The 26,089-nt window shown below is 41.0% G+C and overlaps 1 protein-coding gene and 1 long non-coding RNA gene across 4 annotated transcripts in view; one reads left to right on the top strand and one right to left on the bottom strand.

Annotated features, from left to right (window-relative positions):
* Positions 1 to 26,062, bottom strand: LOC123601071. The gene is made up of 7 exons (XR_006713956.1): positions 25,915 to 26,062; positions 23,560 to 23,620; positions 20,561 to 20,695; positions 12,305 to 12,401; positions 7,995 to 8,051; positions 6,582 to 6,779; positions 1 to 764 (listed from the first exon to the last, which is right to left on the bottom strand). It is a non-coding gene; the product is annotated as an uncharacterized LOC123601071 (long non-coding RNA).
* The window catches only part of CCDC83 (coiled-coil domain containing 83), a 68,275-nt gene continuing 47,334 nt past the window's right edge, over positions 5,149 to 26,089 (top strand). For all 3 annotated transcript variants that reach the window (XM_045483753.1, XM_045483749.1, XM_045483747.1), the window contains exons 1-2: positions 5,149 to 5,186; positions 18,562 to 18,649. The gene's annotated coding sequence lies outside the window, so the exon portion shown is untranslated. The remainder of the gene's footprint in view (positions 5,187 to 18,561; positions 18,650 to 26,089) is intronic.

The following is a 26,089-nucleotide window of genomic DNA, read 5'->3' as shown; positions in this document are numbered from 1 at the left end:
TTTGGAGTCCTAGGTATTTTATTTCATTCAATTTAGAAATATTTTCTGAGGAGTACAGGGTCTTCACCATGCTGCCCAGGCCACCTGTTACAAAGAAAAGGTGAAGAACCCCTAACCAGACATTTAATAGTCAGACAATGGGAGATATTTTATACCCTTAGGAAGACCCCCTCTTCCTCACCTCTAGAGCCATATCAACATTACCTTGTTCAAAAAGCATATTCTCAAACTCTACCATAGACCTTCTAAATCAGAAAATCTGGGGGTGGAGCCCAGTAATCTGTTTCTACAAGCCTTGTAAGTAATTCTGATGAAGGCTAGAATTTGAGAACCATTGAACCAGGGAAAACAGGAATGAACTGACACTGAACCATATACAACGGTAGCTGGAGACCATTTAATGAATCAATGAGTATAGATAAATATTGACATATATCTCCTACTTCCTCAGCACTGGGGAAAGGACTATAGGAAAATGCTTTATATATTCATTTCAGGGATTATAGTGTAGATATACAGATATATTTTAAAAACTTTAGTCTCTACATTTAAGATTAGTACACTTTAGGTATATTACATGTCAAGTTTAAAAATAGCTACACAGAAGTGTGTAATACATAATCCCCGCCTTTGAGGAACTTTCCATTCATTTTAGGAGTCTATTTATTCAATCATTTCTTGAGGACCAGATAGTGTGCTAGATGGTTATGTATATAACAGTGAAATGAGCCAGGCATGAAATCTGTCCTCATGAAGTATACATTCTAGTGGAAGAATCAGAAAAATAAAACAGTGGTAATGTCCATCATAATTATGAATAATATGTAGCACCAAATAATTACCGTATTTCATTGATCCTAAGACAAACTTTTTTACAGCTTACTCTTCCTGAAATAAGGATGTGTCTTACATTCTGTGGGTGCCAGTTTTATTAGAAGGTTTTTCTAACGGTACATAAAATAATGGTGCATCTTCAGTTGATGGCTTCATAGATTTTGTGAAATTTGATAAATTCTAAACTATTGAGTATCACAGGAGTTCAAGGATATGGAGATCTATAAGCATTCCAAGAGTCAAAAGGCCTTCAAGGGTAAGGTGATACCTGAGCCAGGTTGAAGAAAAAGTAGGATTTTTAAGAGGGGAAGAAGAACAGGAGCATCTAGAGGTGAAACACCCAAAGGGAAGGAGAAACTGACTGAGAGGCACAGGCCTGGGTGGGACAGAGCAGGAGGTGTTAGGAACCAAGGGAGCTGAGTGACTAATAACTTGAAATCAGATTATAAAAGCCTTAGAAAATTTAGCAAATGATGCAGTTAAAAAATAAGGAGCAATGAAAGATCTCTGAGCAGAAGAATGAAAGGTTAAGTCCAAACTGATATTTGGAATGGACTCAGCATCAGGGGATTTTATATATATATATATATAAAATTATATATATATAATTATATATATATATATATATATATATATATATATATATATATATATCATGCATTTTATTTCCAATTTTTGGTCACCACTGTTTGAGAAGGAAGGAGACATACTGACGTAGTACTCAGAGGCTATGAGCTCCTGGAACAGCCATGGCAAATACAATAGTACTATATACACATGAGCACATGGCAGAGACGAATGAACCAACACCCACCCACTCCCCCAGACCTCGTGGGAGAGCATGCCCACTGAGTGTTATTGCTTTCCAGTTGCCAGACCCGAATGACTGTGCTAGATCACAATAGGCACCAGAGCCAGGCATGCCGGCACTGGGCTGCTGACCATTGCCCCCTCCCCACTTGGGCCTCATGGAGAGAGCCCACTGTTCAAAGACTCGTCTTCTTTTTGAACAAGTCTCACTGTCACCCCAAATTCATCATTTAATCCTCACCACATCCATGTGAGGTAGGTGTTACCATTCTCATTTTACAAGTAAGGAAACCAGGGACTGGAGGTGAAGCGATTTGTCCAATGTCACAGTTAGTAAATAGCAGAGTTGAGATTCACACCCTCTTCTGTCTCCTCTCAAAGTCTGCTCTTTGAACTTGTATTCTCTATGAGTCTCAGCCCTAATCAGACTGCCAGATCAATGCTTTCCTTTTGAGCCCCCCCTCCCACATCCCTCTCCCCCAGTTACAGAGTCTGGAATTAGCACTAAGATAGCCCGGGTTTGGTGTGCACCCATGTGTCCACAAAATTAGGCTTGTCCTTAACCCTTTATTAGGGACATGCTTGCCTTTCTGTAAGACTGGAACTTACCTAAACTCTTTGCTTTGCACTTTAGTTACTCTGCCACACAGAGAGCCCACCCTGAATCCCTGACTTCTTCACCTTCTCCTGCCAGTCTCTTCTTCCCAATTGTGGTCCTGATCCAAACTAGATAAATTCTGCACCCCCAACCTCGTTGGCCTGCCTGGTTCTGAGCAATACCCCTATGTGAAAATTGCTGCTGCTATGCCCCAATCCCTGAGATCCAACCTGTCCGTTGGTCAGTGGGTGTCTAAGGCTCCAACCTAGAAACTAGAGCTAGGCTCAGATTGAGGTAGAGCTGGCCCATAGCTTGGGATGTAGAGGCAAGAAGGAATCTAGGGAGAGAAAATAGGAAGGATGGCAAGGAGCAGAACCAACACCCAGGCCCCAAAGCATCAATCCAAAGGAACCAGGCAGAGAGGGGCAACCAGCCAAAAGGGAAGAAGGCTATAACCAGAGCCAACATTAAGGAGCAAGTGGGTGGAGAAGGGAGGACAGAGGTGAAAGAGGCGCTAACTTCCCAAGCACTTGAATGTAGGGCAGGTCTTCTTACAGGATCTGTAAGTACAGCGAGATTGGGCAGGGTCACTAAGCTGGTCCAGACCTGGAACTGACTTCCTTCTGGCTCTAAGCCCTCGGAACTATCAGGGATTGCTGGCTGGGTGCTCTGATCGCCATCCAGTCTAACCCCAGCATCCTCCCTCGCTCCACCCACATTCATCCCTTTACTTATTCAATTAACAAACATTTAAGCTCCATGCAGGTGGAAATGTTGTCTATCTTCTTCATCACTTTTTAAAGTTTATTTAGTTTGAGAGAGAGAGAAAGAGAGAGAGTGTGCATGTGCTTGTGCACACACACATGCCTGAGCACAAGTAGGGGAGGGGCAGAGAAAGAGAGAAAGAATCCCTAGCAGGCTCAAAGCCCAGTGAGGAGCCTATTCAGAGCTCAGTCTCACGACTGTGAGATCACGACTTGAGCCAAAATCAAGAGGCAGATACCTAACTGACTGAGCCACCCAGGCACCCCTCCTCTTCAACATTTGAAGGCCTAAAATCCAGAACAATTTTTGGCACATAGTAAGCACTAGATATATGTTAGTCGAATGACTGAATAATGCTGAATGATCAGAAAATATTTAGTGTCCTAGAGTATACTCCAAATTGTGGCAGTAACCTTAAGTAGAATTCCAAGCACATGTTGTCTGCTGGTATTCACCAATAAGAAAATAGGCTATAAGCTGTCAGCATGTATAGTTTTTAATCAGACATATCCTATACTAAGATCATTTAAAATTTTCTGACAAGAAATGGCATGCAGATTTTAGAGAAGGTAAAAATACACTTAAGTCAGGTTTTAGAACATTAAAATTTTATTTTTTCTTTTTATTAAATTTCCAAACTAATCTTTGGTCAATATTATCAATGCTACTAAGCATTTGCCAGTGGTTTCAAAAGAATTTGCAACAAAGAATGCCTGAACATTGCCAATAATTACACAGTCAACATCATAGGTAAAAAATGATGGCATTTGATCACAAAATTTCTTTTGGAGTCCCCAAAGGAAAATATTGATGCAAAGGTTTGAGATTTTACTTTGGATTACTTCTTAGGGCACTAGATCAAATAACACTCAAAAGTTTTCAAGACGCATGTAAACTCTTCATGCTGACTACAGGATACTGTGGTTAGTTAGGCTGAAGCTCTCTGTCTGCCATCTGAATACTCAGAGTAAACAAAAAAGGACTCTGGGACTTGCACAGAAACCATGGTAAACCCTGAGGGGGATTTGAACTTTGAATTAAAGGAAACCGCAAGCCACCACACTGTTGACCGTGAACATGTTTACATTTTGTATGACTGGGGGCAAGGGCAGATGGAGTTTGGATGACTTACAGAGATGCTGCCTGAGGTGTGGTTAAAGTTGTCTCACAGTGTCGGGAAAAGGACCCAGCTACACGCAGTCAGAGGGTCAGAAGGTCCATGACAAACTTGAGCTTGGGCCGGGCAGGAATTGCCATCTGCTGGGTATGCGGGTGGAGGGAAGGAATACTTAAACAAGTAACAGATGTCACTTAAAATGATATAGGGCCTACAGAAGATTGCCTAAAGTCTGGTTTATGATCATCAAAAGTGTCAGTCTGAGCATGGAATGGTTTACAAAATTCTGGTAGAGATTTTTCACCTAAAGTCATAGTGTCTTGGGGTAGAATGGATTACATTGAGTAACAGTGAAAATGTTGCTTTGGTCAGTGAAAACTGTCAATGACACATTTCAATTCCTAATTCTTGCTAAATTCTGCCACTCTAAGTAAGATGAAACAGTTGAAGCAATAGCAAATACTTCCCTTCCCCCTGCACTGGGTAATTACATGGGAGTAAATGAGCCAATAAGAAGTAAGCTCCTTGCTTAAAGTTGGCCCTAAGAAGGGCAGGTGGGGAGGGAGTCGGGAACCCTAGGAGAAATCAAAGCTATGACGACAGGCCAGGACTTCTGTGATCTATGTAACATCCATCCTATGCAGACAACTCCCCAGACTCTACCCCACTCTTTATGCTGTCCCCAGAGCCTCAGCAGAGCCTGGCAGAGCAGAGACTGTGTTTGGGATGAGTCAAATCATGAGCTCTACTAGCTGCCACATCCATCCCTAGGGAAAGGATGCCTGGCCCATTAGGAACATCACCCTGGGCTTAAGAGGTTGGAGAATGAAATTTGTATAAATTAGTGCCACTTCCTTCTTTCTCACACTGTGCCTATTATGTAGCTTATTTACTTTAGGAAGTGCCTGATGCCTGGCGTGAAACTTCAAAGAATCATGAGGGGTGAGTTATAGAGGAAAGGAAACATTCTAGTTCCTAGAAGCTATTTTGCAACATGGAATGATGTTTTGTTTCCAGGCAACTGGACTATCTGTAGCAGAATCCCAACTAGGAGATGGACAGGTAAGGAGGGACTGGAAAGAGCTGGATACAGGATCACTAGCCAAGCTGGAGGGGGAAGGAGGGAGGGGCGGGAAGGGGTTGGAGCAGGGCTCAGCTTAAGTAAGCCAGAATGCCAGAAACTAAAGTGTTAGGCAAGGAAACTGAAGCAGAGGCCCAACTGTATGGATTCTGGCAACATAAGAGCATTAAGGAAGAGATGCTTGAGATATCCCAGAAAGTATGAAGGCTCAGAGCCAGAGATGTGAGCTGGAATCTGGGCTGTCATTTCCCATCAGCACAACTTTGACAAGCTTCTTAACTTCTTTAAGGCTCAGTTTCCTCATGTAGAATACAGAAATAATACTAATTCAATAGGGATGTTGTGAGAATTAAGCTTTATAAAGTATATAGGTCCCAAATATATTGGCTTAAAAAAATTTTTTTTAATGTTTTATTTATTTTTGAAGAAGAGAGAGCCAGAGCATGAGCGGGGGAAGAGCAGAGAGAGAGCGAGACACAAAATCCAAAGAAGGCTCCAGGCTCTGAGCTGTCAGCACAGAGCCCAACACGGGGCTCGAACCCACAAACTGTGAGACCTGAGCCAAAGTCAGACGCTCAACTGACTGAGTCACCCAAGTGCCCCTCAAACATATAGGCTTCTAAACTATTAGTTTGTCAGCTCCTTGAAAGCAAAGAAGGGATCTTATCAGTGCAGCAATGACCATGAAGACAGAGAAAGCATTTAATACATGTTTGCTAATAAATGGGGAAAAAATTGCATTACAGACCCTATCTCCAGGTGAAGTTGAAGTTGATAGTCTACACAGTCTCATGTTACTACTCAAAGTGAAGTTCATGAACCATTAACATGATTTGGGAACTTCTTAAGAGATGCAGGATCCCACCCCACCCCAGACCCAAATATCAGAATATGACCTGATCCCCAGGTGATCTGTCTGCATGTTAAACTTCGAGAAGCACTGCTCAGTCACGATTGACTGAATGAGGAGGCCTGAGTCTCCTGGTGGACGGCTTCTGGTGGCTCTATCTGGGATGGGACGGGAATGGCAGGAGCTCTCAGGGAATATCCAAACTGATTCCTTAAATTGTGACCATGGTCTCTCAAGGTATGAGCAGATGGCCAGGCTGCTCTGCATCAGAGGAGCTGGGACCCCAATCTGGCCAGGCAGGGATAGCATACTGATTCCATAGATGTGTGAGCAAAGGATGAGTTTCAGAGCCTCAGCCTGGACTCAAAGGCAATATCTACAGGTCAAGGAGGCAAGAAGCCAAGTCCAGGGGACTCAGGTGAGGGTGAATGACAAGCTAAAATGAGTTATGCTGCTCTGGAGCACCAAAGTCTAGAGAATAAGAGTTTGGAAGAAAAAGAAAGCAGACGATTCAACCAGTACTTACGGTGCCACTTATGAGTAAGACAGGGAGTGAGTTCTCATTTTAGGAGAGGTTGGTCCTCATTCTCAGGCTCACATTCTTTCCCGTGTAGGTAGATGTGTCTTTATAGCTGTGTGGGTGTAGTCTGAGGGGGACTCAGCATTACAACGCACTTGTTCCTTGTGAAGCCAGATAAAAGGCTTGCTGGAAGGTTCCTCTGTCCTGCTGACATAAAGAGACATCAGTCAAGCTGGGAAAGTGGAAATTTCAGGGACTGTTTTTGAAAGTTCTGTAAAAAAAAATGAACAGGAAGTCCCAGAACTTTTGCCCACACCATAATCCTATATTTTCAGTAAAGAATGGGCCACTCCTCTAGAGGCAATATTTCCACACCCCTAGGAACCCAGATAGCATTCTCTCAGGGGGCACAGCACAGGTGCCAGAGCTGGAGGGGACTTGGTAGTTTTCAATCATTTTTAAATCATGGAACTCTATTTCCTAACACTGTTGGATGCTCAACACTTGAACTGGATATTAGTGAATCTACTCTTACTGAAGAGAAACTGAGGACCAGAGTCATTCCCCTCCACCCCCTACACTCCAAGGCCCTCTGAGGCTCCTAGGTAGAACCCCCTTGTTTCCCAAAGGCAGTTTGAGAAGCATTTCTCTATACCAGTCCTACTGATGAATGAGGAAGATGAGGCCCATTCAGACAAGATCTTCCTTGACCTGGCACAGGCTCATCTCACTACCCAAGTGACTCCCTACAGTTTGGCCATTGTGGACTTTCTTCAGTCCTCAGAACATGCCATGCTCTCCTCTTCTGGGCCTTTCTACATGCTATTCTCTGTGCTTGAAACACTCTGCTCCTCTCCATGTCTCCATGTCTTCCCACCCCACTCCTGCCTGCTGGACTCCTCAGTAACCTCTGGAACTCAACAAAGGCCTATTTGCTCTGTTCAAAGGCCTATTTGCAACTGAGGCACAGTTGCCAGCTCAAAGGTGTGAGATTGCTGACTGCCCCCCACCCAAATATGGGGTGATTGTGAAAAAATCCTTGTCCAGTCCACGTTGATTCCTTCTCAGGGAGTTCTGACTGGTGTACAACAATGTGAGGTGAAGATCCAAGTAATGGGGAAAATGTGAAGGAAATGCAAAGTGAGACACACTTAGAAGATGTTGGTAGGTCCATGTGACAGCGGCCTTCAAAGTGGTCATACAGAGTTATTGGCAGATATCTGTTTCTTATAATGACAGTTTTCAGAGATGATCCTGACCTGCTACCCTGAGAGTTTAGAACACAAGAGGTCTTAAATATGACTACCTTCTAACCCCAGTAACTATATTTGACATTACTAGTAGATAATCTTGCAAAAGTTCCACAAGAAATTATTGAAGACTTCACCGATGACAAAATACAGACACAAAACATGCTACCTGGTATATCTCAGGCATTTCTGTGGTGGATGCATGAATCTCTCCTGAAACACCCATCTGACAATAAATAAATAAATAAATAAATAAATAAATAAATAAATAAACAAACAAACAAACAAACAAATAAATCTGAAGTAATGTTGCACTAAAATTGTTCTAAACATGCAAGGAGCTACAAATGCTAAGTCAACATATTCCAAAATTGGCTCACCCCATTAGTATGTGGGCAGTAAATTGTTAAAAAAAAAACTAATTATCTTTTTAGATAGTATTACCCCAAACATTATTTTTACAAGCTTTGTAGAGTAAGTCAACAGGTTAAGTCAAGTCTCTGCTTAAGCTTCATTTTATCTAAAGTGACACTTCCTGGTAAACAGGTTGTAATTAAAAAGGAAAATTACATTTGCATCCCTGGAAGATAAAGGAGAAACTACAGACTATTTCACTATCTACACTCTCTGTTTCTACTTATCTTTGGCACCAGTTACAAAGGAAAACTACCTGGAAGGATAATTTCTCCCACAAAAATCCCTTCCAATTAGACAGGACTTAGCAACTTATAAAGTATATTCATATATGTGATTTCATTTGATCCTGTCAACGGCCCTGAATGGCACATATAACAAGAATTAGAGTTAACTTCATATCATAAATGAGGATGCCATGGGTGCTACGTGACTTGCTCATGGTCACCCTGATGGTAGGCAATCAGCCAGGCTTTGAATACAAGGTCTGTGATCACAGCTCTATCTCAGAGCTATCATCATCAGGTAAACTGTGGTTAAGTCGGCCTGATGTCTTAGATCATATTATAGAGGGCCCGGGAAGGGTCTTCAAGTTGCTGTGGTTTTCAAACTATACCTCTTAGAACCCCAAAGGTCCCTAGTGATGCTTAGGAAGCCACCATAGGGAACATGAGAAGACCGGATACTGGGCTAATATCCCAATCAAGGATCTCTGTTTTCATGTCTCATATACTGATGTTTCAAGTAAAATTTCTTTGGAAGAAAGTATTCCACTGCTAAAAAAAAAAAAAAAATTTGAAACTCCAGTATACTAGTCCAAACTTGTCATTTTACATATTGGAAAAGACCCATAAAGATCACATAATTTGTCCATTTTCACACCCAACTTAGATTGGAAACCACACCCAGTCAATGACCCTGTGATTGGGATAAGAGTTAAGTCTCTCAGTACAGTGTTTTGTCTCCATCTGAAGTTCCCCAACCTGAGTGTGTATCAGGATCACCTACAGGGCTTGTCACAGATTTCTGGGTCCCGTGTCCAGAGGTTCTGATTTAATAGGGTTGGGGTGGAGCCTGGGAATTTGCATTCTCAACAGATTCCAGATGACACTAATGCTGCTGGACCACCAGTCTACAGAGTACAAAACAACTGAAAAGTCTATTGAATTGACCAGCAAATTGTGCATTTCCTCAATTTTATTTCACTCTGGAAAAGCAGTAAAGGAAAATTTCTCCTTCAGAATTTATAAACCCATGGCTTTAACCATGTCGGTATACATCCTCAACACCTAGTGTTGATATGCTATCACATCAAGATCCCAAACCCTCCATGTAGCAGATAACATTGAAGTCCCAGCTCATACTCCCTCATCCAACCTCTGCATTCACTGGCATCTACAGTGGGCAGTTTCCATGCACACAGCCAGCTTTCTTTCTCAATGGATGGCATATCGTTGGTGTCTCTGAGGACTTTCTTTAGCCAACAAGAGCTTGCTTACTCCGTGTGTGTGTGTGTGTGTGTGTGTGTGTGTGTGTGTAATTAATGTCCCCATTTTCCAGGGCACCTTTCAAACAATGAAGACATGAATCTGCAGATAAACACTCCAGGTTCCCTATCCCTTGGTGGGATCATTTTTTTAAGTTTATTTATTTTGAGAGGCGGGGGAGGGGTGTAGGCAGAAAGAGGGAGAGAGAGAAACCCAAGCAAGCTCCCACCATCAGTGCAGAGCCTGACATGGGGCTCACTCTCATGAACCATGAGATCATGACCTGAGCTGAAATCAAGAATCTGATGCTTAACTGTCTGAGCCACCCAGGTGCCCCTCGATGGAATAATTTTGAAGCTTGTTCAAATGACTCCTCAGAGGGTCCCCAGTGAGATTGTGCCCCAGTTTCACACAGCAGTAACTCACTTATTCATCACTCTTTGTTGGCATTTCTCCCTTTCTATCCACCTTCCCCACTCCCTCACTTGTGCTTCCTGAGATCACTTCCTAAATAAACTACCTGCATTCCACGTTCTTGTTTCAGCGTCTGCTTTTGGGAAAAAACAAACCAAGACACTCTATCTCATAAGTTGTTCACCAAATTCACAGAAGCATCACCTCCCAGCTGACTCACACCTGTTCTTGCTCACCTTTCATATCTCTGCCTTGGGGTTTTATCCACAGGTCTTCCAATAACACCATTAACACCAACTTAGGGTGCACAAGATGGGTGTTAAATAAGTGAAACAACAATTGTTGCTGCCCTAACAGCAGCAGAAATAGAGATTGTTGAATGTGTGAATATGATTCACTGACTGTACACTTAAGTAGTCACTCTTCAAAAAGAGGCCCAAGTTCATCAGTCATATTTGTGAAGGATGCCAGCTTTAAAAAAAAATTGGCATTGGGGCACCTGAGTGGTTCAGTTGGTTAAGTGTCCGACTTCGACCTAGGTCGTGATTTCGCTATTCCCAAGTTCGAGCCCCACATCAGGCTCTGTACTGACAGCTCAGAGCCTGAAGCCTGCTTCAGATTCTGTGTCTCCCTCTGTCTCTCTGCCCCTCCCCGACTCATACTCTGTCTCTCAAAAATAAATAAACATTATGCATATTTTTCAGGGCTTCACTATAAATATAAATATTTTTAAAACTCTCAATTCGGAAATGGAGAGAAGTTTCCTTTTGTACTGTTAAAGCAAGATTAACTTTCAGCTAATATTTACATCTGAGGAGTGGAGTTTCAGCAGTGAAGGCATTGATGTTTGTCAAACTGTAGTGCAAATCTCAATGAAAAAAGAAAAAAAAGAACTATGTGAGAAGCAATTAAATTGTCCTCAAATTGAAGCCAAAGAATAGATACAGATCCTTTGGTTAAAAAAACAATTAAATGAATCAAACCTCATCCTAAATAATAGAGCTATTACATGTATTTCATTCCACTTGTTATTGATGGCTTAATTTTTTTCTTTATTGAAAAAATAGTCTTATTGTGGGATAACTGACATATAATGAACTGTACATATTTAAAGTGTACAACTTAATAAATTTTGACATATATATGCACCCAGGAAACCACCATGTGCACTTATTTTTTAAAGCAATATTCTCAAGTTTAAGTCTATATTATTTTAAAATCCAATTTCTGGAATAATGCATTAATTATCATATTGATGCAGTGATTCCTTGTGGGCTAAAAGCTCTTTAAATTACTCCCTATTTCAAATGGCTATATATGAGTATGCTCAAAAAACTGGTTGGCCCAATTCCCAAGAACTTAGACATAGCTGGCAAAAAATAATAAAAGCTACCACTCATTAAGGATCTGTCATCGCCAGGGGCTATTTTGTAGCTCTTTAAATATATCATTTGTAACCCTCACAACAATTCCATGAGGTAAATGTTACTAATGCTATTTTACAAGTGAGCAACTGAGACTTAGAGACATTTAAGGGGTACGACATGACAGAGCTTGAACCTAGATTCCCTCCATTATATAATATTCCCAAAAATGTTAATTTCCTTTTTATAAAGTTTATTTATTTTGAGAGTGAGAGCACAAGCATGAGCAGGGGAGTAGCAGAGAGAGGGAGAGAGAGAATCCCAAGCAGACTCCACCCTGACAGCATGGAACCTGATGCAGGACTCAATTCCATGACTGTGAGATAATGACCTACGCTTAAATTTAGACTCAGATGTTTAACCGACTGAGCCACTCGGGTGTCCCTTATTTCTTATTTATTGAACAAATATGCCCTGGACCCTAAGTTAATGTTGAAGATATAGCAGTGAAAGTGATTGATACGAAATTTCTTCAGTGATGAAGAAATTTACTATTTCAATGAAATACAGTTGCACAAATAATTGATTACAATTGCTATTAATGCCTACGGGAGAAGTACAAGGTGCTGTAAGAGCATGAAAGGAGACCTGATCTAGTTTGGGGGCAGGCAGTCAGAGGAGGCATTCATAAGGAAGTAATCCTTAAGCTAAGACCCAACAAATGAGTGGATCTATAATTTTTTAAGTGGGAGAGGTGACATAATCAGATTTGCAAGACTATTTAAGGGAAAGCCACTTACCTGGTAGCAGGCAGTACAGGAGGAAAAAATGTCTTCCTTGAGAATTGCAAACTGCAAGCTCAACCCTCGGGCGGGGTTGGAACCAGAATCTGCATGCCTATGCAACACAAGAAAACCTCATCACACCTAAATATTGTTCAGAGTGGTTCTTGATTAGTTAAAGCTCTCAGGCATTTAGGTTAGTAAAAGCAAACTTCCAGGGACAAAAACCAACTTTCAGAAAGTTCACACATAATAAGGTTTCCATGGACATGAACTCACAATCAAAACACCATGAAACAAGCTGCCATGAGCAAGTGTTAGCATAAACAATAAAGTATACCAGAATTAGAACTGCAAAGACTGCAGATATTATTAGAATTATCAGATTGAGAATATAAAATAAGTTTGTTTGATACATTTAAAGAAATAAGAATATCAAAAGTACAATTAAGAAGCAAGATATTTTAAAACTGATCAAATAAATTTGAAAAAGAACAACACAGAACAACTTAAAATTTTATGTGTAGATAGATAGCATTAACCCTTTATCTCTTAAATATGTTGCACGTATTTTCCTCCAGATTTGTTGTTTCTGTTTTAACTGAATTTGTGGTGATACTTGTCACTCATTCCTGAATTTTTTATTCTTTGGAGGTCAAATCTGTGTATCATTTGCCTTTAAGGCTTTTGCAGTTTGTCTCTTGCTTAGAAGGGCTTTTTGTACTTCAAGGTTATTTGAAGAATCTTTATTTTTTAATGTTTATTAATTCACTTTAATCTGTATTTTATATTAACACGAGTCAAATGTTGTTTTTAATAGACTGCATTTGGAAATTCCAGCACTGTTTATTAAATAGAACTTTCTTTCTAACTAATTTGAAATAACACTTTTAACATAAACTAATTTCTTGTTCTAGTCAATAAGAATTTAGTTCTCTTAAAACTTCTGACCTCACTTACTCCCTCCCCCATTGTCCAAATTTTGGGATAAATCATCAGCTGACTACTTATATAACAAAAAAGCATGCAAATATTATACACTGATGAAGAAGGTAATTACTACAATTATGTTTCCTTTCTTGAACAACTTTTTTTTTCCCAGGAGTTAACAATCACCTTGTTATTTTGAGTTGCACAGTTTCCTATGAATCTATTCAAATGCTTGATTGGACCTGTCAAACACCTATTGTTATTAATTTCCAGACATTAAAATATATCAAATAATCTTTTTGTTCCACTTTTTTTCCCCCCTGGAAATATCCCCCTCAAACTCTCAAGTTTTCCTACTCCATCTGGGCTAATTACTTTCTAGGCCTACAGCACAGCTGTCAGCTAGAATTTCCTTTAGTGCTTTCCTATGCTGGATCCTTCAAATGTCAGTATGTGGAGGTGTTTTCTCTTTAGAGAAACAGCCTCCAGTTTCCTGCCTGGGGGGACATATGCCTGATGGCTCTTTGGAAGAAAGGTCTTTGTGGGAGTAGATCTGAGAAAGAAGGCTGAGGGTACCTCTGTTTATTACTTGAATTTTCCCAGAATCAGCCTGTTTCAGTTTCCTGCCATTAACCCAACCCCACCACACCCCTATATGTCTTGTGTCCCTGAGTCTGTCTGGGTCTCTCTGGCTCATTGTCTCCAGAGAACATACTTCCTATCACCTGTGGAGGGTAGTTTCCCTGACTTCAAGGGATAGGGAAGACGCTTTGGCTTTAATATCTGCATAAAAACTTCAACCAATCCCTGCACCTCACTCACCTTTGGTGTACCTGGTACCACCTCAAGTTCTACATCCTCTATGGGCTCTCAATAGTAGCCTCCTCTGCTCTCAGTTACATTTTGCTCCTCCACTCATTTTCCACCTTTCAAAATTTGCTCACATCTCCTTTCTAATTTTATCAGTCTTTGTGGATTTACACTCCCTCCAACTCTACCCCACCCCACCTCTTCCTATTTAGTCATGTTTCAGTAGGAGGAGACAAACTCAACTATGTTTAACTGGAAGTCTCTCAACCTCATAGTGCCATATATGTATGTATAGATAGCACTATGAGGTATATAAAACCCCATCCTCAATGAAACAATCACTGATCTGCTTTCCATCACAATAGATTCATTTGCATTTTCGAGAGTTTTATGTAAGTACAATCATACATATGTATTCTTATTTGTCTGGATTCATCTCTGGATAGATTTGACCTTTATTCAATTCTTGAAAACCAGCTTTATTGAGGCATAATTTACATACAAAGTCACTAATTTTATTTACTTTTAATTTATTTAATGCTTATTTTTGAGAGAGAGAGAGAGAGAGCGCACGCAGGGGAGGGGCAGAGAGAGAGGGGACTCAGAATCTGAAGCAAGCTCCAGGCTCTGAGCTGTCAGCACAGAGCCCTACATGAGGCTTGAACCCACAAACTGCGAGATCATCACCTGAGCTGAAGTCAGACACTTAACTGACTGACCCACCCAGGTGTCCCCAAAGTCATCAATTTTAAATATAGAGCTTGAGAAGTTTGATACATGAATATCATCATGTAATCACCACTACAGTCAAGATGCAGAACATGTGAAAAGGAATATTTAAATATTTGCTTAAACTTAAGCAAAGTTTTAAGGGAAACAATTTCTTAGTTTCAGAGAAAGTCATGTGCTGTATGCACGCAACATTCAGGCATCATTCCATGGACACACAAAAATCAGTGCCATTTCACCTCCCTTTTCAAGTTACACAGTTGTGAGAACTTGCATTCTTGATTATTTACAGGGAACCTTTGTGATGACTTATAACTTTTTTTTTAACAAATACCCCTTTGGTGTCTTAGGAAATAACTTCAAAGATTAACAGAAGAGGCCTTGTAAGGGAGTTCGATTAAAACCTAAACTGTATTTGCATACTGTATATACTTTGATTCATTCACTGTTGTGATTCCTCTGTCTCCAACCAGGCTACTGGCCCCGTAAGAAAGTGTCACACAGCTCACAAGTTTCTGTTCAGCCATGTTGTCTCAGTGCTCTTTGTTCCTATCTTGTGTCCCAGCCTCCAGTCTCTCCCCATTCCACTCCCACCTAGGCATCACTGTTCATTTATCTTTCTGAAGTCTTGCTTTTATGGCAGGGCACCTTCCACACTTCCCAGTGCTCACAGGAGTAGGTCTGAGTTCCGTAATGCTGCCTTCAACTTCGTGTGCTCCACCTTATTTATGTTCAAACTGTGGGCAGCTGGGAGCCATTTCCAGAGAGTCATGTGGCTGAGCCCGGTTGTTGTTGTGCAGGGTGGGCTGTGTGTGTTTTATCCTTTCCAAACCCAGCACAACATGTGGAATGGCCTGGGTCTAGAAAAAAGGTGTTAGGATTTGTTGCAAAAGGATAAAAATTTACACCTTAAGCTTTATTTAAAAAGCATAGTAAAGGGGGCGCCTGGGTGGCGCAGTCGGTTAAGCGTCCGACTTCAGCCAGGTCACGATCTCGCGGTCCGTGAGTTCGAGCCCCGCGTCAGGCTCTGGGCTGATGGCTCAGAGCCTGGAGCCTGTTTCCGATTCTGTGTCTCCCTCTCTCTCTGCCCCTCCCCCGTTCATGCTCTGTCTCTCTCTGTCCCAAAAATAAATAAACATTGAAAAAAAAAATTTAAAAAAAAAAAAAGCATAGTAAAGCTTTTAATCAGCTACTGTAAAGAGAGTTCAGTAATTTATGTGAATATAGAGATTTAGGTGTCACAATAACTTAGAGGTTTTATGCTCCATGTGTAATTTATTTGTCAGATACAGAGCATGACATGCCTTACTTACTTTCTGGGTTTTTTTTTTAAGATTTTTTTTTAAGTTTATTTTTTTTTGAGAGAGAGAGAGAGCAGGGGAGGGGAAGAAAGAGAAGGAGAAAGAATCCCAAGCAGGCTCCACACTGCCAGTGCAGAGCCCGACGTGGGGCTTGAACTCACAAACCATGAGATCATGACCCGACCAAGAGCCGGACACTTAACTGACTGAGCCACCCAGGTGCCCCCTGGGTTACTTTCTGAAAAGGATCATCATTTATTTATTTATCCAAACATTCATTAAATATCTCTTGAGCAACTATTACTTGTCAGGCTCTGTGCTAGGCATTGGCAATACATTTGTGAAGCAGAGAGATATTGTCTACAGCCTTACAGAGCTAACACATTGGCTGAATGAGTCATTATAAGGATAAGCAGAGCTACGGATGGAAAGTAAACTGGGGGCTGTGGAGGCCACTACTGCCCTGCTCACATCCCCTCAGCACTCACCAGGCAAGCCAAAGGCTTCTTCCTGCAAGAGACTCTCAGGCTGAGTAAGGCTTCTCTGGCCCACAGCAGGCAGGAGCATGCTCGGCCCTAGTATGGTGCAGGCCGTCAGTGCCAAGGAATCAGTGCCCTCAGGAGCAGTCCTCAACCCATGGTGAATAAGACTTGAGAGTTAACTACGCAGCTCCCTCACCCTCTGGGTGTTCTATACTATCTAAGCCTGGGCTGCATAACAAAATGCCATAGACTGCGTGGCTTAGACAACGGAAATGTATTTTCTCACAGTTCTGGAGGCTGGATGGCTGAGATCAGGGTGCCAGCATGGGTGGTTTCTGGTGAAACCTCTCTTCCTGGCTTGTGGATGACCACTTTATCACTGTGTGTTCACGTGACCTCTTCTTTGTGTGCTCTCTCACGAAGAGAAAGAAAGACCTCAGAGGAGCTCCCTAGTGTTACTTCTTAGAAATACGCTAATGCTACTGCATCAAGGCCCCACCCTTATGATCTCATTATAGGCCCTCCTTAATTTTTAATTATCTCCTTATTGTCCCTATCTCCAAATATAGGCATATTGAGGATGAAGGCTTCAACATATGGATTTGGGGGAACACAATTCAGGCTATGGTGTATACTGTCTCCCAGAGTTTCCCAGTGAGACTGAGCCCCAGTCACCCACCTCCCATGAATCCATTCATTAAGGCACTCTGAATAGCCTTCTTTTTCTTCCTTCCTCATTCCTCTATCTTCCTACCACAGCTTCCTGAGATTAACCCCCACATAAACCACTTGCACTCAAATCCTAGTCTCAGGATTTGTTTTGGGGGGAACCCCACCAATGACTGGAGCATATATCAGGGAACCAGACTTATGCCTAGTGGGCCTGGATCTTAGAAAGTCTTAACAGCTGTGCCAGGTGGGAAGCCATTTAAAGTCTTAAGCCAAAGGAACGAATCTCTGGTAGCATGTGGAGAAAAGATTCAAAGAGGTAAGAAGCTGATTCAGGGCAACTAACAGGGAAGCTATTTCTTCAGTCAAGTCAGAAGAAGATTGTGATCAGTACTAGGGAGGAAGCAGTGAAGACAGAGCCTGACATGATGCCTAGTCCATAGTAACTGCTCAACAAATATTTTTGGATGAAAATTAATAAATAGGTTCAATGTACCAAATCACTAGATAGACTGTCAGAACTTGAAGACTCGTTTCATTTGGGATTTGAGGAAAAGGAAAGAGTCAAGTCTTCAGGCTTGAACAGCCAGGTGAATGCTGACGCTATTTACTCAATATGGATCACAGCTTTGAGGATCAGCAAGTTGGAGGGGTAAGAGATAATGTGTTTGGGGCATGATGTGCCTGTGAGACATCTAATTGATGCTGAGTAGGCAGCTGGGTACACAGGTTTGGAGCTGGGTTAGAGATGCATATTTGGGTACCACCAGATATAGCTGCAAATTGCGTGGAGCAAGCCCTCTCCAACCACATGGGAAATGTGACCCAGAAGAGCTCCACGTTTTCCTATTTTCTGGAATTCTCTCTAAAATAACATTTCAGAAGGAGTATGAGGGAGAACTAATATCCATTGAGAACCTACTATAGGCCAAGAATTGCACTAGGTGTTTAATCTTCAGAACAGCCCTGAGAGGTATGAAATATCTCCATTTACAGATGAGGACATTAAGGTACAGAAAGGAGGTCATTTATCCAAGTTCACAGCTGGTCAGCAGCTTCAGAAAAACTCTAGACTGTCCTAGTCCAAATTTCATGTTTAAAATAAGAATCAACAAAACATGGTTCTGTATCCTATGACTCTTAGTCTCACCAGACTTCACCATGTGCAATTCCCAAAGTCAGGTGCATTCAGTAGTAAAGTCTTTCGATTCCAGGGACCAAAGGTTATTCTCTCTGCAGCCCTCTGTTCAGCTCCTCATCCCTCATTTGAACAACTCTTTCCAAGTGGTCCCCCTGCTGGTGACCCTACTGTGGTAAAGCCCCAACTGAAGTCTCTCAATTTCTGTCTCTGCAGATTTGCTTTCTCTGGACATATCATTTAAATGGAAGCATATAATGTGGTCTTTTGCAATGATGTTCTCAGCCAGTGTGCTGAATAAAAGGTAAAATATTTAGTATTTCCTCAACACCATATGTAACATAGAGAGTAACCCAAAACCTCATTATTTTTTAAAATATTTTTTAATGTTCATTCATTTTTGAAAGACAGAAAGAGACAGACCACAAGCAGGGGTGGGGCAGAGAGAGAAGGGGACACAGAATCTGAAGCAGGCTCCAGGCTCTGAGCTGTCAGCACAGAGCCCAATGTGGGGCTCGAACTCATGAACTGCAAGATCATGATCTGAGCCAAAGTCAGATGCTCAACCAACTGAGCCACCTAGGTGCCCCTTTTTATTTAAAAATATAGCACTCTATCTTGGATTTGGTAATACTGATACACAGTAGTGCAAACATTTTTTTTTTATAGATCTGCATTAAACTTATACATTTATTTGGAAAGATTAATACTGATATTATTCAATGTTATATATTTTCTATTCCTGGTATGATCCAGTCTGTTAAGTCAAAAGTTTTGAGAACTTTAAGAAAACTATTATTTAGGGTTTTAACACATACTATCTGTATCAAACTCTTTTTCTGGTGATATTTTTATATGGCACATTTTCCCACAGTCTATTCTCTCTCTCTTTTTTTTTAATGTTTATTTATGTATTTTGAGAGAGTGTGAGAGAGGCACAGAGATAGGGGCAGAGAGAGAAAGAGAGAAAGAGAGTGAGAGCAAGAGCGAGAGAGAGAGAGGATCCCAAGCAGGCTCCATGACGTCAGTGCAGAGCCTGATGTGATCATGATATGAGCCAAAATAAAAAGTCAGACACTTAACTGACTGAGCCACCCAGGTGCCCCCACAGTCTATTCTAAATCATTGTTTCTAACAGACAGGGAAGCTATTGAATTGCATATTCAAATTTTGGAAAACAGTATGGAGGTTCTTCAAAAGATTAAAAATAGAACTACCACATGATCTAGCAATCCCATTTTGGAATATTTACCCAAAAGAATTGAAATCAGGATGTCAAAGAGGTTATCTACACTCCCATGTTCACTGCAGCATCATCCATAATAACCAAAATATTGAAACAACCTAAATGTCCCTTGATGGATTAATAGAGAAAGAAAACATGGTATAGGGGTGCCTGGGTGGCTCAGTCAGTTAAGCGTCCGACTTCGGCTCAGGTCATGATCTCATGGTCCGTGAGTTCGAGCCCCGCGTCGGGCTCTGTGCTGACAGCTCAGAGCCTGGAGCCTGTTTCAGATTCTGTGTCTCCCTCTCCCTGACCCTCCCCCATTCATGCTCTGTCTCTCTCTGTCTCAAAAATAAATAAACGTTAAAAAAAATTTTTTAAATAATAATAAATAAATATTAAAAAAATTAAATTAAATTAAAAAGAAAACATGGTATATTCATACAATGGAATATTATTTAGCTTTAGAAAAAGAAAAAAATCCTGCCACTTGCAACAATAGCCTGCAGGACATTATGCTGAGTGAAATAGGTCAGACACAGAAGGATAAATACTGCATGAATACACTTATATGAGGGATCTAAAATAGTCAAATTCATAGAAGCAGAGAGTAGATTGGTGGTTGCCAAGGGCTTTGGAGAGGGAAAATGGGTAACTGCGGTTCAAAAGGTATAAAGTTTCAGTTATGTCAGATGCATAAATTGGAGAGATCTGCTACTAAATACAGCACCTATGGTTAACAACAATATACACTTAAAATTTTGTGAGAGAGTAGATCTTATGTTGTGTTTCTTACCACAGTAAAAAAAAAAAAAAATCAACTAAAAACAATTATACAAACACAGTTCTTAAAAGATGGAAGTCAGAATCCATACTGCCTCATTCTCCAGATGTGAGGTAGTGTCGCTCCCTATGTTCTAATTCTTTTAATATGTTTGTTGGAGGCAAAGTTTCATAGACTACTTCCTGGTGTGGGGGTGAGCATCTCACCTGAGTCATAGAAGGTTCCAGAGATTGGGCAAGATTGAGCCAGAGAGATGAGGTCATTCTTTTCGCCAATCATTGCAATGTTGCAAAAGGCAGAGGCGGTGTCTTGGACAAGAAACTAGACCTAAGTGAGAGGCCCTTAGGCAGAAGAAAGAAGTATGATCAGTGGAGTTCATCCTGGACCATGTCCCCTTCTTGACCTCTCCCAACCCCTCCACACTGTAGCCAGAGTGAACTTTTGTCACCATGAAAGATGGTTCAGAGGACCTGTGACTACTGGCTAGCTCCTCTCCTTTCTCTGGGAACCTATTCTCTAAGCATTTGTAAATTTCTTTCAGCTCCAAAAAACACATCATTTTCATCTTTACCTCTAGGCCTTTGCCCATGCCCATCCCTCTGTTCCAGCCCCCTTCACATCCAACCCTCCAAACTGACTAATGCCTGCTCATTGCCAAGTCTCTGTTTAGACCTCATTAGGAATTTTTTCCTGACCCTCAAGACTGGGTTAGGTTTTCCCTTTTCAGGGGCTTTTACCCCTATTCCACAGACCAGCCGAATGTGTTGTGATTGCCTATTAACTTGTCTACTCCTCACTCCCCCTAGACTGAAAGCTTCTTCAGGCAGGGACAGAATCTGCCCAACATCTGACCTCATGAGATACCCTAATTTAGAACTTCCCAAACAACTTGCTCCTAAACTCCTGATCCATAGGCACTGTGAGATAATAAGTGATTGCTGTTGTCCTGAACCATTAAATTTTGGAGTAATTTGTTATATGGTAATGGATAACTAATACACTATCAAAACTTAGAAGCTTTAAACAATCGTATCCCAGATTCTGCAGGATAGCAACTGGCGACCTCTTGCTCCTTGTGGCATCAACTATGGCACAACTCAGCATTACTCAGCTGGTGGATGGGCCGATTGGGAGGATCCAAGACAGCTTCACTCACATCTTGGGCACTTTTTGGGCTAGAAAGTAGTCTCCATTGGAATAGATTACCACAGAGCCTACACTTGGCCTCTCCAGAATGGCTGTCTCCAAGTAGATGAACTTTACATGGCAGTTGGCTTCCCTCAGAACAAGTATCCCGAAAGAACCCAGAAGAAGCTGTACTTTTTATGACCTAGCCCTGGAAATAACATACAGTCATTTCTACTATATTCTCTTGGTTGAAGCAGTCATAAGACCACCTAGATTCAAGAAGTGACTCCACCTCTTGATGGGAGGAATATCAAAGAATTTATAGCTATTCTTTTAAAAATAAATTAATTATTAAGGTATAATTTATATGCAATAAAATGCACCAATTTAAATATGCAATTTGGCAAGTTTTAACACATGACTATGTATTACCCTGTAACTACCATCACCATCAAGCTACAGAACATTTCCTTCATCCCAAAGTTCCCTTCTGCCTCCTTGCAGTCAATCCCTTCACCCTTCCCTCCTAGTGCCAGGCAACCACTAATCTGCTTTCAGGCTCTTCTAGAATTTTGTGTGACACCATATATGGTTTTTTACAGTTGGCTTTTTCACTTAGCTAAATTCTTTTGAGACCCATCATGTTGTTTGTTGCATGAATCAATAGTTCATTTATTTTTTATTGCTAAGTAGTTTCTGTTGTATGTCTATAAATGTTTTGTTTTAGCAGTTACCTGTGGATGGACATCTGGGTTGTTTCCAGATTTAGATTATTATGATAAAGCTGTTATGAACATTCATTTTCATTTCTCTTGAATAAATATCTAGGAGTGGGGTTTCTGGGTCATACTGGAGATAGATGTTTTAACTTTATAAAAGACCACTCAATTGCTTTCCAAAATGGTTGTGCCATCTTATTTTCCCAGCAAGAATATATGTAAGTTCTAGTTGCTCCCCACCCTTGCTAACACATGGGATTGTCAGTCTTTTTAAGTTTAGCGATTCTAATGGGTGTGTAGCAGTATCTCAGTGGGGTTTTAATTTGCATTTCCCTGATGACTAATGATGTTGAGCATATTTTCATGTACTAATTGATCACTGATATATCTTCTTTTGTGGAGTGTCTATTCAAATCTTTTGGCATTTGTAACTGGTTATTTTCTCACTATTGAGCTTTAGAAGTTGTTTATAAATTACGGATACCAGCCTTTTGTCAGGTCTATGTATTAAAATACTCTCCTCCTCAGGGCACCGGGGTGGCTCAGTCAGCTGGGCGTCCGACTTCGGCTCAGGTCATGATCTCATGGTTCTTGAGTTCAAGTTCTGCGTTGGGTTCTGTGCTAACAGCTCAGGGCCTGGAGCCTGCTTCAGATTCTGTGTCTCCCTCTCTCTCTGCCCCTCCCCCCCTCGCACTCTGTCTCTCTCTCTCTCTCTCTCTCTCAAAAGTAAACATTAAAACATTTTTGTAAAGAAATATTTTCCTCCAGACTGTGGCTTGCCTTTTCATCTTCTTCAAACTGACTAAAGAGCAGAAGTTTTTAATTTTGATGAAGTCCAAATTATTATTTTCTTTTTTTTTAATTCATGCTCTTGGTGTCCTATAAAAGAAATCTTTGCCTACTCAAGATCACAAAGAATTTTCTCCTATGTTTTACTCAAGAAGTTTTATAGTTTTAGCTTTTATGTTCAGATCTATGATTCACTTTGCGTTAATTTTTTCAAGGTGCATAGTCAGGTCAAGACTCATTTTTTTCCCAAACATATGCAATAGTTACAGTAGCCTTTGTTGAAAATACTATCCTTGCCTCATTTATTTAGCTTGCCACTTCTGTCTGAAGCAACTACCTATATGTGTGTGTATGTATATATATAAAATAAAATATGTAGTCAAATATATGTAAATATATGTATATATATTTTTGTGTATCTATTTCTGGATATTTTTGTCACGTTCTATTGATCTGTACATTTACCTATGTACTCATATTTTAAAACTGCCAAAAGCATAGCAACTGACTGTAGCTGAACTGGTCTCATGACATCAGACACCAAAGCCCTTAGGCATGGTCCATATTACCTGGCTCAGGCTCCTGGGAGATGGCATGCTGGCTCCTGCTTACCATTCTGGGCTCCTCTCCCTCAGAGAGAATGAAGAGATCATAAAAAATTAGTAAGGAGGAGGAGGTATGTGGGGAAAAAAAGAGATGTGACCTCTTTTTGCCAGAGTTCTGGTCATTCAAGTTAAACTCGGTGTGAAGAAATGAAGAGATGAGGAGAGATTGCAGAGCTATGTCTCTGGCCTAAAAGAAAAAGTTAGGACCCATTAAATTAGATGGGAAACAATCCCATTTTACAATATTGAAACATGCCAATGGATGTTGCATCACAACACAATCCCCTCTATGGGTTTGTTACAGTGTCTGCATAAAGGTAATGTAAGCCTTTCCTCTCAAGAGAATATTTTACTTCATGACTTTTTTTTAAGTTTATTTATTTATTATTGAGACAGAGACAGCGTGAGTGGGGGAGGGGCAGAGAGAGACTGAGAGAAAGAGAGAATCCCAAACAGGCTGCACACTCTCAGCACCGAACCTAACGTGAGGCTCGAACTCACAAAACCGTGACATCATGACCTGAACAGAAACCAAGAGTCAGAGGCTTAACCGACTGAGCCACCCAGGCACCCCGACTTTTTTTTTTTTTTTTGGCAAAACACCTATTTAATTATCTCATATTTGTCAGGAACAAAGTTTTTTAATAAGAAGTTATCAGGGTTTTTCTGTTTCTGAAAAGTAACCTTATTTTCAATAAACTTTCTGATTTACTAAAAGTTTTAACTGGTTTACAAAGTCAATATGTTAATCACTAGCTCAGGCGTCTAAAAATTATTGTGAGATTTAATATGAATGCATTTAGTTGATTGCTGTAGGGTCTGTTTGCAGAGGTAGCGATCCTCAGTAAAAGTGGGCGAAAATTTTGAAAAAGTATAAAATGTTTAGCAACTGTGCATACCAAACAGGTTCTCTGCCATTTTGCCAAATCAGACAACATATCTGGCTCTTTCTACCACAGAAACTCTCCTACCTGTATTTCTACATCACTCAACATGGCAGAGCTAACAGAAAACCAAAGTCAAATGAGGAAACTTGGCAAATGATTATCTGGCTTCACTGTTTGACCACTAACTGGCAAATACCATAACAAAAACTGCCCAGGAGATAAATGAGGGGATAAGAGTACATTTTTGACCCTGGATCTAGGCTCTCATGGAAGAAGCAGGTCTAAGATTTATAGGAAATGATTTGGGAATGAGTTCAACGTACTGAATAATCACAAAATTGTTTTTCCATTTAACAAAAATAATCCCCACGCTTCAAAAATTTTGGTGGTAGCTTTTTTTTTTCTCCTGCAACAGCACTCTATTTAATATTTTTACCCCATAATCCCACCTGTTGGTATTCTAGTTAAGATCAAGTACTTAAAAACCTTTATCAGATTTGTAGATCCCAGCAACCTGCTGGCATTTAACAAATACACAACACTGATGGAAATAAAGGAAGGTCCAAATGAGGTAAAACACATAAATTGTCTCAAACTGGTTATTTTTTGGATGACTTTTTACTGATGAGAAAAACTCTCTCAGCCAAAAGCTAATATGCGTATTAACTGCTTCAATTCCCTTCTTTTAAGAAGTTCTGAATTTGTTATTAATATAACACAGCACTAGTTAGAAAACATATGATAAACTAGTTTTTAAAAATCGAATTCAAGAATGCCAAACAGGGTGACTAATTAAGAGTGGAGGTTCCAGGAAGCGCCTCACTTCCGTCTCCCCAGGACAGAGGGATAAATAACTGAGTCAGAGGTTAGTGGCCTAAGTAGGTGGTGCCAGGGCGTAAGAACTTGTTGTCTTGAGGCAGAGGATGAGGAAAAATGCAGAAGAGGAAAGGGGAACCTTAAAGGATGTAGGTGTGTGGTGATATTCTTTTCTCAAATGAGGACAGAGCTGCAAAAAGTATCAGGAGGGGCAAAGACGAACCTGCGTTGGTTTCTCGAGGTTTAGGAGCAAAAAAAGTAAAGAGACAAGCAAAAGAGGCAGAATCTTTCAAATCTTTCAGGATCTTTCAGAGCTGGACATTATCATACAAGCACTTAATCCAGGGGATTGCAATTCTGTCTGGAGCCAAACCCGAAGGAACTTTTACACAAAACAAGAGCAGAGAGAAGCCAAGCCTTGGTCGCTGAAGGGCAGAGTGCGGCAGAAGCCCTCCACGCGCATACACCCCTTTCCCCATCCCGTGAGCTGCTAGGAAACCGAGAGCGGTCTGTGCCTCAGTTTACAGCGGAAGAAACAGACACACAGACCCAAGTGACCCGCTCACGGTCACAGAGCAGAGCCGGCTGTCACGTCTCCACACAACTCACCACTTACCGGTTTGCCACTCCAGGGAGGCAAGGAGGGAGTTGTGTGTTTCATGGAATCAACAGGGGGAGTCGTGGCGGTCAAAATCACGCGGGGAGAAGGCGGGAGGACGCGATCTCGGCTGCGAAGGCGTCCGTGCGTGCCCTTCGCCTGGACTCTTCCCCGTGCGGCCACCAGGTGGCGC

This window comes from Leopardus geoffroyi, chromosome D1 (assembly GCF_018350155.1).
Source record: "Leopardus geoffroyi isolate Oge1 chromosome D1, O.geoffroyi_Oge1_pat1.0, whole genome shotgun sequence".
Classification (NCBI taxonomy): Eukaryota; Metazoa; Chordata; class Mammalia; order Carnivora; family Felidae; genus Leopardus; species Leopardus geoffroyi.
Note: the sequence above shows the minus strand (reverse complement) of the source record. Positions and strands in the feature narration are given on the sequence as shown.